The following is a 12,789-nucleotide window of genomic DNA, read 5'->3' as shown; positions in this document are numbered from 1 at the left end:
TAGATGACAGCATTTTGTGTCTTCCGCTCGCTTGCATTGAATTTTCCTCAGACTCTTGAACATCAGCGGGAAGAGAAAATTTGCATACACGCTCGTTTGCGCCAATGGGCGCGTCGCGAGGGCGGGGCCAGTGGGTGGAGCCGCGGGAGGAGCGCAGTTTATGCGCTAGTGACTGCTGCTGTTCAGTGAATAACACACGCAGAGATTTTACAAAACCCTCCGTTTCTTATGATCAGTTTGCAAAATTTACGACCGTTTGAAGATCTCCACTCCACGTGCGTCCGATTGAGCGTCATTGTTGCGCGCTGACAATCTCGTGCTAGGGCTTTTCTGATGTAGAATAATCAAAAATATTGTTTCCCATATTTTCATTGGATTACACAAAAGGCGGCACGGGCACTCGTAGCATCCTTCTGTTCGGTAAGTCTCTTTTGGCGATCTGTACACTAAAACGGCGTTTAACATGCATTATTAATAGTTTGTGGATAGCGCTGAAGTGATTGGAGATTGCAGGTCCATACATCTTTCTGATAAACGTTACCTGATTTTATCAAGTGCATTTCTTTGATGAAACATGCATATGTTTGGGTCAGCAATGAAATAATGCCATTTTTCCTTTATGTTGTCCTCTATATACGTGTGTAGTATTGTACTATATGGTGAAAAACGAAGTACTGAGGTGAATCAAGACTAGATTGTCTAAAACGGTCAACACAAACATGTCAATGCGATTGAACCCAGATGTTTCTAAACACACACAAACGTCCCTCGCAGTTAACTGTTGTGTTTGTCATTAGTTTTAATGCACATCCTGCCCTGCAATTACATAGTTAGTTTCAAGAACAGCTTCGCTTTTTTCCCTTACGTGTTTTTAATTGCTTAAGGGAGTAAACATATATAATAAAATCGTAAACTAATGTGAAATTATGTAAAACTCATATAGTCTTATAGGCCTTTGATGTCTCTAAAAGTAACGTTTTACACGTGATAGCCTGCCTCATAAATAATGAGATGACTGTTATCGATCCATGATGGTTAGGAGTTTGTCAGGGTCCTGACTAAAATATGGAACAAGACAACAACCACAGTATTACTTAATACAATTATATGCTTTGGATGTCATTTTATCAGTTATAAAACAAGCTTGTATAGAGACTCATTTGACAGACTACATATACTGTAAAGGCTTTTAAATAAGATTTTGTTTTTTGTAAATTTTGATGCAAACATCACAGCTATTATAGTAATACACAACATTTTGTTAATCCTAAATCAAGTCTGATTTAGTTGTGCACACAATTTACTGTAAAAACGTAAAATGTGCAGCTGTTACATAAGTCCGTTTACATTTTACAATATTAAGCACATTTTTAAGATGCTTTTGCAATATTTTTTGCAGTGTTCAGTATAATAATCTGTTCATTCATCTAAAAAAACTGGTTTTATTTTAAATACACAAAACTTAAAAGCTGTGGAACGGCAACAAAAAGCTGTGTTAAAGATTTCCTATTCAAGAACATGATGATCTATGTATTTTTTGAGTTTTTGAGTTTAAAGTAGTTCACACCAAAATAACTGCAAGCTCTCCTAAGCAACTTCTGTGCCCCACACTGTTTAATCACCTGTCCCGCTGGCTGCTGGTGTTGGACTGCACATCCATAACAGCTGAATGGGTTTTTCGACTGTCCAGAGCGTGTGCCGTCTGTTTTGGGGTCTGTGGTGTAAGTCTGCACCCCATTGTTATCCAGATGGACGAACAAGAGGACACAGCAGCTGAATTCACAATAGCATAAGGCCAAAGGTCAATCAATGGGCTGCCAGCTCCGCTATGAGAATGATGTCATTTCCTTTGTATTAATAGGGGTGTGACTTCTACACAATGGACTACAATCTCTGTTCATACAGAGTGCGGGTGCTTGAAAAATCTCTTTCCGTTTTTTGCTCAGCCATTCTTGAGAGGCTCAGTATTGAAAGGTTGTGTGCCTTTGTGTTTGTTTGTTTACCTTACAGAGTTACACATTCCGTGAGGCCATGACTATTGCACCTATGTACAAATAAGCATCTGAATGTTGATGGGGATAAATAGAACAAAACACGTTTATCCATAATGTAAATGTGAAGAACTTTAAGACTAAAAACAAGTCAGATATTGCCTCTGCATCAGTTATTTGTTCTAAACAAAGAGTAGGTAAACATGTAAAAACAACTTCGGAAAACTTTAGAACAACTTTGGAAAAAACGTTTCCCAGTTTCCTTGTGTGGAAACTCCCGAGTTCATTTAAAGTAATCACATCAAAATGTTCATGGCATTCATCTGTGAAAATCCAAAGATTAACAATGTTTGAGCGCTTGTTTGTACACATCACTTGCTTTAAAAATCATATCAGGTTCACTAGTTTATGACTGTTTACATTATGCATGAGCAGACTTTACTGACTTTAGTGACAGAATGATACAACTCCTAGCCCTTATGAAAGGAGGTTTAGTAATGTTTTGGCAATGTGTCAGAATTCTGCCAAGGTCTATCTGCGATCAGATAATTTTCTATTGAATTAAGGAGGGTACAATGGTTATCTAGACATGTAGACTCCAGATCAGTTATATCGGCTACTTCACTTAAAAGTTGAAAGCGTTGTTGGCGTAAACAGTTTTACAAATTTTTGGTATGACCTGAAAATAGCTTGCATCTTAAAAACAGAATTGTTAAGTGATGGACAGGTGTACTTTACTCTTCCGCTGATGTCACCTAGGGACATTTGACCTAAAGTGATAGTTCACCCAAAAATATAAATTATGTCATCATTTACTCACACTCTTGTCATTTTAAACTTGTATGACTTTCTTTCTTCCACAGAACACAAAAGAAGATATTTTGAAGAATGTCGTTAACTGGCACCCATTCACTTGCATTGGTTTTGTGTCCATACAATAGAAGTGAATGGGGACCAGTGCTGTTCGGTTAGCAACTTTCTTCAAAATATCTTCTTTTGTGTTTTGCGGAAGAAAGTCATAAAGGTTTGAAATGACAAGAGAGTGAGTAAATGATGACAGAATTTTCATTTTTGGGTGAACTACCACTTTAAAATAGCTGTCTGTTTGACTGTTTCATATTGTCCTTAACCACTATGGAACAATTTATAGTGAGTCATGAAATATCTGCCTATCTTGTATTCTGTTTTCCAAAAGACAAGTAGGTGTTGGTGGTGTGTATAGTCAGGGGTTACAGGTCTGGTGAAGAAAGAGGGTGGAAATGAACCGGCCGACAGTAAGAATAGAACAACTTGTTTTAGTCATAAACAGAAGCGCTGCAGATGCATTACAAGAGCTCATGCTCAGTCTGAATATGAGCGAGTCTGTGTGTGTTTATGTAAGAGAACGAGAGAGAGATAGAGAAGATGTATAAATGCATAGTAGCGCCTCAGAGAGTTCCCCTCGTGTGTCACGTAACTTCAAAGTCAGGGACACGGTAATTACTAAATAAAATGAAATTCCCATCTGATTGCAGTTTCTTCAGACACTTGGAGAGCATCTTCTTCTGCCTTTGTTCTTTATAGCATCCGCTTTCAGCATCCACCATGGCCTGAAACCGCAGGGTTCAGCTTGATTTTTAGAAAATGCATCGGTGCTCAGTCTGCGATTCTTTTCAACACAATCCAATGACGTAAAACTATGCGTATTTAATTTTATACACTACAGTTTACAGTATATACGTTTGCTGTGTTCTTAAACAACAAAATTGGACAGTGGATCCAGATAGCACAGGTACGTCTGTAAGATGTCTGCTAAAGATCTGGAGCTCTGGAAAACATCTGATAAACATCTTAGAAAAGGCAGTTTGACTTGTACATTCTACATCTTACAGACACATCTTAGATATCTATATGACATCTGACGTTTCAGAGACATATTGCAGATGAGCAAACAAACAAAAAAACACGTCTTGCAGATGTAAATGCAGACATCAAATAGACGTCTCCTAGATGTGTGCTATCAGGGATCTTGGTTCTTAATCAAAAATTTGAAATCTATGATATTTTACCAGCTTATAACTTTTGCATATAATTTTTGACCACCATTTGCACCGCATTGTTGTAATTAAATAATGAATGTTTGCAAAGAAAGTTTCACACACCAGCACTTTTAACTTCAACCTGATGTCGCAGGAAAACGTAACTATTTTACAAAGTGTCAATTCCGTAACGTATGCATTTGAATCATACAAGAATGAAGCCCCACCCCTAAATCTAATGTCACTGGGGCGAATGCAGATCATTCTAAACTGTACAAATGATCAAATATAAAAGTGTTATGAATTGGCATGAGAATGTGTAAATCATAACTATTTGTTTGGCGTAGCCGCAGGTCAAAGAAAATGTACAGTATTGTATATTTTTTTGGGGGAAATCAACTTACGAAAAGCTTAGGCAACTTAGTCATCTCTGTGCTTTAGGCTGGGTTAGGCGAAAGTATTTTAACATCGAAAAATGACCCAGCAGCTTTAAGAAATCCAGATCGGCATGCACCCGGTTTGCCAAGACATTTAGATTTCTCTTTTGACTCGCCACAAATATTCATCTGAAAAGGTTAAAGTATCACATGTCAGTTAAACGTGGGCGTGGCTTGTGGAGCTGTGGCCCTTAATGCCCTGTAGTGCAATTACACATCTGTGACGCCTAATGCTAACATAGACAAATGATGGAGGGTGTGGAAGCGTTTTCCTCTTTCTCTGTTGCCTTGTTTCCATTCCTCCCCGCTCTAAACATCTGTCAGATGCCTTCAGCTGTAGAGCAGATGTACCAGCTCCCTTCATCTGTGACCGAGGATCCCTCTGGGATGAGGTGGAGGAGCATGAGTTGGAGGAAGCAAGTTTGTTGGATGCATATTATTACGACCCGAAGCCAAACTCTCAGTTGTAGAGAAGGCGCGTTAATCTTCTCTTGATAGCTTCAGGTGTGGAGCTTATTTACTCAGCTGTATATGTAAGTCTCGGCAAGATGATTCGCATTTGAATTTTTTAGTTTTTGTGTTTTCGGATAGACACTAACAGCATCTTAAACAGGCGGTTGCTTAAAATGTAGTATTTGCTATTCAGTTTTACATACAAATAGCGCCAAGGTTCACTTTGTACAGCATATTTTACATTATGAACACAAAATGCCACCTTGTCGGGAAATGAAAATGGAGGTCTGTGGTGCATGCAAGCTTTATTAATGTTCCAGGAATGTTAATGCTTTGACATTTTGCAATGGCTTGCTGTTGGTTCGGTGACCACTGATATTAGCTACTTGAACTAGAAGTGTCTCAGTGGTTTTGTGTTAATACAATGGAAGTCAATGGGGGTCAATGTTGTTTGGTTACCATTACCAACATTCTTCAAAATGTCTTCTTCTGTGTTGTGCAGAAGAACGAAAGTCTTGAAATGGCATGAGGGTGAGTAAATAATCAAGGAATTCTCCCCCCCATTTACTGCCATAGTAGGGAAAATAAATACTATGGGAGCCAATGGGGGGTGAGATCTGCTTGGTTACTGGCATTCTTCCAAATATCTTTCTTTGTGTTTAGCAAAACAAAGAAATGTATACAGGTTTGGAACAACCTGAGAATAAGTAAACGATGACAGAGTTTTCATTTTTGGGTGAACTATCCCTTTAAGGAACCAGGATATCATAGGTCTTCATTGAAAGAATGGAGATATGAATATGATTGAATCTTTATACAGTGGATTTGTCCTCAGTATGTGATATAAGAGAAAGGAGTGAAGGGTAATGATGGCATGGCTCTTGGGGAATGTTGGAATCCTTAATCTTTTTCTTTCTCGGTATGCTAAATCACATCTGTCCATGTCTTGCTCAGATTAGCCTCCTACCCCCAATCAATACATCTTGCGTTGAGCCCATCTCATCTATTATTGCACCACTTGTTCGCCAGCTTGAGGTCTCACTCACTTTCACTTTTGATCAGTTCGAGTGAGGCTACAAAATGTTTTTGAAAATACCTGCCTAAGAATAAAGTGCACTTATTAGGGTTTTGCTTGATATTGAAAACCTAGAACTATAGGTGGCGTACATACTGCAAAGTTACATTTTTTGTATAGTAAAATAAAGTTGTTTTGTTAGGGGCCTAAATTAAGTACAATATTCGAATGGTTGCAAACTGGAGGGCCGGAACATTCATTGCTTTTTATTTTCCCCTTTTCATTATGTTTTTACACATTGAAAAAATAGGAAGAAGAATGCAGAGTAAGGTCTGTCTGCTACCGTAATATCAGAATATATGTTTGTATTTGTTTATTTTTACATAAACTCAAAATTATGTCATAAAAGTATTTCTTTAATGATTACATGAATTTCTGTAACTCTTAACTATAGGGTTGGGAATCGAAATTCGATTCCAATTCTGGAATCGGATCCATAAGAAAGGAATCGGATCCTTTAAAAAAAAAAAAAATTCGATTCCACTTAACGATTCCGGACCGCACGGTCACATAATTTTCATGTTATCTGTCAAGACCTGAGTCAACTGACCTGACATAGCCATCTGCGAGAACCTTCCGCTCGAATACTAAAAGTCAGTTCACACGATGGACCGTGGAAGGCGCACTAGTGTGGCTGCATTTTGCGAAATCACAAAAAGACAAAAGTAAGTGTAATTATTGTGACAAACTATTATGTTGCAAGATGGGTGTCATGGGCAGAATAAAACCTCCGGTTCATCCGTGCTGTAAATGCGCTGGTGTCACATCCGTGAAAGCACAATAAATGTCATTGTTACTTTTCTTAATAAACTTTGTGTCTAATGCACTGCAGTAGCCAAGTGACTTGTGTCATGACTTGCGAAGCATAAAAACAGCATTATTTTATAAAACACATTACTCCATTACTTATTTTGAAAACCAAAGCACACCCACACATCAGCTCTGAGAGCTCGAAGCGATCTTATATTTTTCGCCATGCTCGCTTCCACTTACTTTTGGCCGTATGTATATGACATGATTTAAAAAAAATTATCGATAGTAGAGGTATCACTATCGATACACTATCGAAAAAAATATTGCGTTATGCATCGATATTTTTGCACAGCCCTAACATTTTGGGAGAAGGTTAATGATTTCAGTTGTGTATACTTTTCCCATTTCTGATTTGGTTATAAGCAAAAGATCTAATTAGACTTTTATCAGATTAATAGATTAATCGAAAATAATAATCGTCTAACTAATCGACTATCAAAATAATCGTTAGTTGCAGCCCTACTATGTACTATGTAGCTGAAAATAAGCATGATTCTCTACAACACACTTTAACAGTCTTTGTTTTGAAACATTATTTCTTGAATCCACATATTATAAATGAAACACACTATAGCTTGGATTTCACAATTATTAATCTCAAAGAGTTTTAATGTGTTTGAGTACTCAACTACAAAATAATTAATATGCAAATCCCTATAATCCATAGTCTCATAATGTTGGCCATTCAGAATCTCAGTCAACCCCTAATGCAACTGCTTTGCTTGTAGGAGATATCCTGCTTCTTTTTTGTCAGTATTGTAGTTTAGGTTTGTGGGCCGACTGTTAGTAGTCTGTATTTTTGGCTGGGTTAACTGAATCCTTTCAATCGCTAAAGGCCAACGTTGGAACTTTCCAGTGACACAAAATTTCCTCCTTGCGATGTAAGGCTCCATTGAGACTTAATCAGAATGGAAATTTCATTTTGTACAAGCGTTTATTGCCAGCCTGCATGTGAAGTCTTGAGTGCCCTCTGTATCGACTAAGGAAAATAAGTTTCATAGACACCCAGGTGTACACAAACACACACAAGCTCAAATCACCAGTCTGAAATGCAAATATTCAAAGAGGTTTCTTTTAACAACCCACAGTGTGAATGTCAGTTGCAAACATTTACATTTTCTAAATGTTCCCGTAAGCTGTCATTGCACATTTCTGGGAACATGATGTAGTGTAAAAACAGATCTATTGAAACTGTTGTTTGCATTTTGTGCTCATTTAAATATCTGAATGTGTTATCTCAGTTGTCTCTGGGGCTGGGGCTCCTAACATTGTTTTGTGGGCCATCATTGTGTGGCCACTGTGATGATTTAACTTTCATAATAGAATCCCATAAAGGTGCAATGTGTGATATTAAGGAGGATCTATTGATTGAAATACAATAAAATATACATAAATATGTCTTCAGAGGTGTATAAAGACCTTACATAATGAAGCGTTATGTTTTTATTACCTCAGAATGAGTTATTTCTAACTGCTTACACCGTGGGTCCCCTTACATGGAATTCACCATGTTGTTTCTACAGTAGCCCTAAATGGACAAACTGCTCTACAGAGCGCATTTCATAAATACATTATCTCCTTCGGCAAAGACATAACGACATTTTTGTCCTGTGTCAGCCACCGTAGTGCATCGGACGGGAGGGGGAAGAGGTGGACTGAGCCATTCATTACATTTCATAACCTCATGCTCAATGGCGCTAAAATTCAGAACTGGACTTCTAAGAAAATGAACCATGTTTAACTGTAGTAAACAGCTTTTGGTTATTTATATAGTTAAACCAAAGTAACCCACAGAGTTAGGGCTTTCACACCGCTGGAACGATTTCATAGTTCTAGAACTATTTGCCAGAAGTACCTGCTTTATGTTGTATTTGCACAGCAGGAAGAATTTTAATTCATAATGAAATTATGTGGTGTAAAAGTGGCTATTTTTCATTGCCTTTCTATAGTAAGCATAGTTTAACCATGGTATTTGTAGTAAAACTATGGTAATACAAATGGAAATCAATCTTCCAAAAACATTGCTATTCTTTTACTATAAACCATTGTTAATTTTCTTAAGGGAACTTTTAAACTATAAAGACTCATGTGGAATTGACTTTATGGCTGGTGTCTATCAATGAGCAAAGCCTTGCAGTCAGTAGGCCAGGGCTTTAAAAACAGACTGCTAGTACATAATATACTGGGATCAATACTTTCACTTTGTAAATATTTCAACAGCTTCTATCGCTGACAGTTAAAGGAGCATTTCTGGCTAATGCAGAAGCATTTTTAGTAATAATGTTTTCAGAATATTTCTTGTGCTGAATGCGTTTTACACGTCATTGACCATCACAGGCCAATATGTTCTCTCAGTACTGTAATATATTGCGAATTTCTTAATTCTGTATGTCCAGCATTCAGACTGGGCTTAAAGATGAGGTAACATAGTTTCTGCCAATCTCATATTAATCTTGAGTGCCTATACAGTTGTGTTGTCAAGATACTGGAATTTCTAACTTTGATTTGATACCTAAAAAAATGTCGATATTCGAGACCATTTTTGATACCATGGGGAAAAAACTGCCATTACAATAAGATTACAAATTAATTGTAATTACATTACAATTTTTTTTAATTAAAAGTTTAATTGAACAATGAGTTCTGAAAGACAATGAGTCTATAATACTAAATGGTGTTTTTAAAAAAAAAAAAAAATGCCTAATGTGTTCTGTGAGGGTTAGTGTGGAAGGGGATAGAATATATAGTTTTTAAAATCATTATGTCTAGGGAGAGCCCTCATAAACCGTGTGTGTGGGGACCTAAACCTGAATACACACCAACACATGGGGACTCGTGTCACCGTGGGGACCAAAATTGAGGTCCCCAGGGGCAAAAAAGCTAATAAATTGTACAGAACAATATTTTTTACAAATCTAAAAATGCAAAAAGTGTTCTATGATCTTTAGGTTTAGGGATAGGGTTAGGGATAGGGGATAGAATATACAGTTTGTACAGTATAAAAACATTACGCCTATGGACTGTCCCCACGGGGATAGTCAACCAAAGCTGTGTGTGTGTGTGTGTGTGTGTGCGTGCGTGCGTGCGTGCGTGCGTGTGTGTGTGTGTGTGTGTGTGTGTGTGTTTTGCACCTTAGGGGCACTTTTGAAGTATTTTCCAAAGAATGCACAAACAGCTGATGAAAATGCAGGTCAGTTCTTATAGATCTCACTAAACTGAAGTACAACAAAAATATGATTTTATATTTATAATACTACATGTACAAAGGTTTATTAGTAAAATAAATGATACAAAATATTATAGTTAACACAAAAATACTAAATAATCATAATGAGCTTTCAAATTTACTTCTGTTTTTCCATCTATTTTGTGCACCAGCTACCTCCTCCTCACATGACAGTCTTGGCCCTGCCTCAGCCTTGGTCTTGCTTCCAGTTTATCTGCTGAGACATTTGCAGAACAAATGATAAAGATTTATGTGAGTTGTACCCAAATCTTTGGGTAGCTCTTCGCATTTCATGTACTCTACTTCTAGTAGTCTACTTCTTTTCTACTTTCATACCCCCCTAAAATTTTAAAAAAAATCTTAGCTTCGTATACTGTGATAGGCTGACTGAGACCAGTTTTTACTGCACTTATGCTGCATTGTTGTTCTTTTGTTGCACAAATTGCTTCTATTGTTTTCCCCTACTTTGTACGTCGCTTTGGATAAAAGCGTCTGCTAAATGATTAAATGTAAATGTACTCTCCCAGTGACAGTGGCATCAGCGGAGCGAAGCTTGTCAAAGCTTATAAAAACTAATAAAAACCTACCGCAGATCCTTAGTGTCACAAGAATGTTTAAATGCACTTGCCATTATTAGCATCAATCATGAGGTTGGCAGCCAGCTATCCTATGATGATGTAATAAATGACTTTGCAAGCAAAAAAAACAAGACGGACAAGGGTTTAGGCCTTGGCAACAGTAGGAGATGCCTTGATGGTAGGGGTGTAACGATACACTCAGCTCACGATTCGGTACATATCTCGATGCTGGGTTCACGATACGATACACATCTCGATATTTTGAACAAAATTCAAAAATGAAAATGAAATTCAAATAACATTTATTTTCAAAATATGAACAATTTCAGTAACTTAGTAACTTATTTTGTTGCACATACAAGAATATTGTTGCACATACAAGAATTTATAAAGAATAAAGAATTTTCACATTTTAAGGCTTAACTGAAATTAGAATTAAGATCAGTGTCAATTTTGACAGCAAATTTTGATTTAGTTTTAGTCGTAGTCTTTTGACTAAAATGCAATTTAGTTTTAGTCATCCCAATTTATCATAGTTTTAGTCTATTTTTAGTCGACGAAATCTACATTATACTGTATTAGTCTACTAAAATCTATCTGGATTAACTCATTTAATTGGTGTAATTAAATGTTCCATACAAAGATTTAACTGTTTCGACATAATTTACTTGCAGCAGCTCACGTTAGCGGATAAATTAACATTTAAAAACGTTTGTGCTGCCTTTGTAATGAGTTTCAAGTTTGCTGTGTTTTAACGGCGATTGTGAAAGAAAATATGACGCTTTGTAAACCACTTAGAATTAGAATTAAACATATCCTAAAATATCCCCATCTCTCTACGATGCGCATCGTAACATTTTTGCATAACGAAATATCGTAATACGAAGTATCGTTACACCCCTACTTGATGGCAAAATTCACTTTACAAGACGGGCAAGAATTTAGGCCTTGGTAACAGTAGGAGATGCCTTGATGGCAAAATTCACTTTATTCGTTTACAGTATCAGGTTCATTTGCACTATTGTGAAATGTTGTTTTGTAAAGGTACTTTATATTTGAAGAGTTTGTTTCCAAAATGAGATAACTCTGCTTTTAAAAATGTTGAAAAATCATGTTCTTTATTACGTTATGTTTTTATTGTGTTTTATTGTGTTAGTTTGCTGTATTTTTTTTGTTAATATGGCTTAAATCAAAACAAACCAACTGCATTTCGATTTATATTAATTGGAATGCACCATAAAAAAACATGATTTTATTATTTTGGAAATAAACTATTCATTTTTTTGTTAATCTGTAATTGGAATGCTGGTGTCTTTAGAATTTTATTTTAAAGATTTATTTATTCATTTACAAATACAGTACAAATTTACTGTAGTGCATGTTATTACTTTTGACGTTCTGCGTGTAAGATATTTCTTTTGATTAAAAAGATTGCACAGTTTAAGCTTTCTTAGTTATGTTGTATGTAGGGCTGTCACGATTATGGAATTTGATTGACGATTAATTGTCTAATAAATCATTGCGATTATGGCGATTAATTGTCTGTTTTAGGGCTTTGGCGATTATGACGATTAATTGTCTGTTTTTGAGCTTTGACATTTAATTCTCATTCATTTTTGATTCAGCGATTGAAACGACCATATTGATCTGAATACAAGACTATGTTTTTTTCTTGGAAAACATAGGAAAAAATTGGGTCATCATATATTTAAGGTTTAGGCTTTTACCTGTCAATGATACAACCGCCAAATACTTGTAAATTAAGTAAATTGATCAGGAGTGAATTGAAGCCACCATTAAAATACTATCAGTCATAGAAAAGCTTCTAGTCTGTTTTTTTCTCACTTGCAAGACTACAGTAAAATTTTACTTGTGTGTTAATGAAATTTTGGTAGACTGGTTTTCACACTGAGATTTGCTTAAATAATATTAAATTGTACTGCAGGTAATTTGTATATGTTTTAGTNACTTGCAGCAGCTCACGTTAGCGGATAAATTAACATTTAAAAACGTTTGTGCTGCCTTTGTAATGAGTTTCAAGTTTGCTGTGTTTTAACGGCGATTGTGAAAGAAAATATGACGCTTTGTAAACCACTTAGAATTAGAATTAAACATATCCTAAAATATCCCCATCTCTCTACGATGCGCATCGTAACATTTTTGCATAACGAAATATCGTAATACGAAGTATCGTTACA

The 12,789-nt window shown here is 36.3% G+C and overlaps 1 protein-coding gene across 1 annotated transcript in view; it reads left to right on the top strand.

Moving 5' to 3' along the window:
• The first annotated feature begins 150 nt into the window (after positions 1-150).
• The window catches only part of numbl (NUMB like endocytic adaptor protein), a 62,939-nt gene continuing 50,300 nt past the window's right edge, over positions 151-12,789 (top strand). The window contains exon 1 of the mRNA XM_057351441.1: positions 151-420. The gene's annotated coding sequence lies outside the window, so the exon portion shown is untranslated. The remainder of the gene's footprint in view (positions 421-12,789) is intronic.

The sequence above is a fragment of the Triplophysa rosa genome, linkage group LG14 (assembly GCF_024868665.1).
Source record: "Triplophysa rosa linkage group LG14, Trosa_1v2, whole genome shotgun sequence".
NCBI lineage: Eukaryota > Metazoa > Chordata > Actinopteri > Cypriniformes > Nemacheilidae > Triplophysa > Triplophysa rosa.
Note: the sequence above shows the minus strand (reverse complement) of the source record. Positions and strands in the feature narration are given on the sequence as shown.